Source organism: Leptonychotes weddellii, chromosome 4, assembly GCF_054177405.1.
Source record: "Leptonychotes weddellii isolate Sample4059 chromosome 4, ASM5417740v2, whole genome shotgun sequence".
Lineage (NCBI taxonomy): Eukaryota > Metazoa > Chordata > Mammalia > Carnivora > Phocidae > Leptonychotes > Leptonychotes weddellii.
Window position 1 is genome coordinate 19,864,316 of NC_138372.1, and position 4,179 is coordinate 19,868,494.

Here is a 4,179-nt window from a genome sequence, read left to right on the forward strand (position 1 = left end):
CCCCCCAAATCCTCTTCACCCCTTACCATCTAGACATCTAGTCAGTGACGGAAAATCTGCTCCTACTGACATGGGGCTTTTTCCTCAACAAGATGGGCAAGAAGCTCACCCTACAGAAAGGTCCAGAGGTAATCAGCCTATGCGTTTAAAGCTTCTAATTTAGAGCTTCCCACTCTTAATCACGAGCAGACAGCTAATTATTATGAGACATCAGAGGAAAACTCTAACATAAAACAGATCAAAACAAACATAGAAAAGCAACTTTAGGGGAAAAGGGACTGCAAGGCAAAGAAAGTTTCCTGAAACAATAAAAGGATACTATGAAAGAAACATTCCCCGAATAAAAGAGACCTCCCAGAAATTCAGAACATAAGAGTAGGAAAGAAGATTTTAATTGAGGATAAAGATAAAGAAATCCTCCAGGAGGCAGAGCTAAAGGAAAAAGAGATGAGAACCAGGAAACTTCTGGGAGGCCCAGCACTGAGAAGCACCTGGCCATCAAAAAAGAAGACACAGGATTGAGCTGAGCCCCCAGGTGAGTAGTGCTATCCAGGAGGACATCTGTGCACCACACCCAGAGAGACATCTGTCCAGATTGGAACAGTGACCCAAGAGACATACTGAAGGCTGCCATCACTATGATCTCTGCTGCCATTTATCCTCTTTTTAAAAAAAAATTTTTTTTAAAGATTTTTATTTATTTGTCAGAGAGAGAGCACAAGCAGGGGGAGTGACAGGCAGAGCAGGCAGAGGGAGAAGCAGACTCCCTACTGAGCAAGGAGCCTGATATGGGACTCGATCCCAGGACCCCGGGATCATGACCTGAGCTGAGGGCAGACGCTTAACTGACTGAGCCACCCAGGCATCCCTATCCTCTTTTTGAATATAAGAATATAGTGCCTAGGTGAGCCTGGTCCTCAGCTTATCTTGACTAAGTGCTGATAAATTTCTTCTCAAAATACACAGCTGCTGGAGTGCCTGGGTAGCTCAGTCATTAAGCATCTGCCTTCGGCTCAGGTCATGATCCCAGGGTCCTGGGATCGAGCCCCGCATCGGGCTCCCTGCTCAGCGGGAAGCCGGCTTCTCCCTCTCCCACTCCCCCTGCTTGTGTTCCCTCTCTTGCTGTCTCTCTCTCTGTCAAATAAATAAATAAAAATCTTAAAACAAAAAAAATACTCAGCTGCCTAATGAGCTCAGAACACTCATTTCATCTCACAGAAGTGTTCTTTAACCAACTCCTAAAAGCTATAGGTGGGTCATGGTCAACTTGGAGAAATCACAGAACTCAGAACTGCTCACTCCCTCTGACCATACTTCTGCTACAAGTCCAAGAGTGGGTCCACACTGGAGCCCTGCCCAATACAATTTCCAGGACAAGTCTTGACTTTGCCCAAAGTTGCTTTTCTTCCATAGAATAGACTCTTTAAACCTGAGGAAACGGAAGCAAGTATGGTCCTCTGATGCCTGGAGATCCCTGAGATCCTTCCAGGAGTCTAAGAGGTACAGCTACATACTTACTTAGTAATACTAAAGGATTATTCGCCGTTTTCAGTGTTGACACTGTACCAATGGTGCAAAAGCAATGGTGAGCGAAACTGCTGGTACCTTAACACAAATCAAGGCGGCAGCACCAAACTGTAATAGGACTCACGGTCTTCACCATTACGTTACTGCAGTTAAAAACAATGCCAGTTTTGATTTAAGAATGTCCTTGATAAAGCCGTAAAAATTGCTAGTTTTAATAAATCTCAACGCTTCAGTACATGTCCTTTTATTATTCTGTGTAAGGAATGGTAAGTATGCACATAACATATACTGAAATGTAACAGTTACCTTTAGTAAAAGTACTTGTGTGGTTGAGTTGCAAGCTCAACTAGCCAGGTTTTTTTCATGAAATACCATTTTTACTTGAATAACAAACTATATTATTCAAGCTTAAATATTTGACAGATATTTTCTCAAAATTGAACAAAAGTGAATCTATCACTACGAAGAAAACTGACAGTACTTGCTGCCAGTGATATGTCAGGCTTTCAAAAAGAAAATTACAATTTTGGAAGACATATTCACCAGAGTGAGTCTGACAGCTTCTCAATATTTAGGACTTTTCCAGTGAGACCAGTGGTAGTATTAACAAAGGTGATATTAAAATATTATATAATGAAATGTGCAAATATTTGTCTACATAGGAAAGGTCCCAGAGGCCTTAGGTCTGTCCCTCCGGAACTTGATGGGTCACTTTTATTTTCAGAATACAACAAATAATTCTTTTTCAAACTACGTAACTGTCAGCTAATCTAATTATAACAAAATTCTCACCCTATCTTAAAGGAACTCCATCTTTTTAGAAACAAACTTATTTTACATTCAGAATTCTATTCTTTGTCCAGTGGTATCGAATGGACCATAAACTAGCAAATATTATTATACGTATGTTTTGTAACTAAGAAAAATCCATTTTTCTCTAGAATCCACATTATGAATATAAATGTTAATCAAATTACAGATTCCAAGATTTAAAGTGTAAGAGGAAAAAATCTCACTAGCACAGAACACAACCTTTTTCTCATACTAAGTGATCAAAAGCACATTTCCATTTATATTTCAATTGACTACTGACAAACCATAACTTCCATAGCAACTCTCCCTTTGGTATTCTCTAGTAAATTTAATTAATTTAATGATAAATTTAATTAATTAGATTCGATTAAACTTAGGTTATGCTTAAGTTAGGTGAGGTAAGGAGGTCAGAGAGAAAAAGTAAGTTTCCAGTAAACACCTTTGGAGTAGTCAAATGTTACTCTAGTTTGTCATATGTACATGTTCTTTAGGATTTGTCACCAGGCAACCAAAATCAACTCGATTTACTAAACTGTTCATAAGTAATTAACTTGGTAATAAAACTTAAGACCAAAGTACTGACTGCCCTCTAGTGTTCACACTGCGGATTATGCTGATGAACTTATAAAGTACCCTGGGGGGAGGGGGGGAACCCACCGAGGTCCAAAAGAAGCAATTTAGGGTCATTAAAAGCAGAGGAGAGGGGCGCCTGGGTGGCTCAGTCGTTAAGCGTCTGCCTTCGGCTCAGGTCATGATCCCGGGATCCTGGGATCGAGCCCCGCATCGGGCTGCTTGCTCAGCAGGGAGCCTGCTTCTCCCTCTCCCACTCCCCATGCTTGTGTTCCCTCCTTGGCTGTGTCTCTCTTTGTCAAATAAATAAATAAAATCTTAAAAAAAATTTAAAATAAATAAATAAATAAATAAATAAAAGCAGAGGAGAAATTTGGACCTTGCCAAGTTTTCAGCCATCTTCCCAAAGCAAGACAACAGCTGTTAACCTGAGCTATCTAATTACTTGTACCAGTAGCCCAAGTGTCTGACCTGTCACCTAGAGTAACTGGGCATGAGCAGAATGTAACGCTGGTAACATTTTTACCGTACTTCAACTTACACTGGCATAAAACGAGATTCAGACTTCTTTACATTTGGCAAAGAATCACAAAATGCTTGAATCAAAATCTTATTCCAGCATGCTGAGGTTAAACACGGAAAATGGCCTCTGGTCCCCTTTGCTTTTGCATATTTTAAATGCCTATTTTAAATTTTAAGTACTTCCTAACTAGTCTTCCTAGTCTGCAATATGACTTTTTTGGGAAACACCCCACAAATATCATCTACTAAGAAAAATGCAGGTGATACTCACCAAATGGATCTTCCATGCCACTATTAACCAGTTTTGGGAGGTGGAGTATAGTTTCTAAAAAGAGAAAAAGGTAAATTATATACTTAAAACATAAATTCCATTACCTTTTATGTTTTTTTAAACCCAATTCAGTAACACTGATTATAATTTAAAACTGAACATTATAGAAATATATAACTTATTAAGTGAGAACATTACCAACTGGGATTTATTTTAAGACAGTTCAGATATAGATATATAGTATAAAAATATCATAAAACATTTAAGGCTAATTTTCATTTTAAAACATATTATTCTCAGTTTACTCAAGTAAGTTCCCTTTCCAATCCGATCTTGAATTTACTAGAGTGTAAGGAAACAGGAAAATTTTTATGTAAAAACAAACAACAACAACCCCCCCCCAACAAAACTCACAGCTGAGATGGGTTTGCCTAAAGAACGTAGAAGTTATTTTAGATACAGTAAGTTGTCAGTTT

The 4,179-nt window shown here is 38.8% G+C and overlaps 1 long non-coding RNA gene across 2 annotated transcripts in view; it reads right to left on the reverse strand.

Moving 5' to 3' along the window:
* Nucleotides 1–4,179, reverse strand: part of LOC145721216 (uncharacterized) — a 6,858-nt gene extending 2,679 nt beyond the window's left edge. For both annotated transcript variants that reach the window (XR_014144762.1, XR_014144761.1), the window contains exon 1: nucleotides 3,704–4,179. This is a non-coding gene — a long non-coding RNA (uncharacterized LOC145721216). The remainder of the gene's footprint in view (nucleotides 1–3,703) is intronic.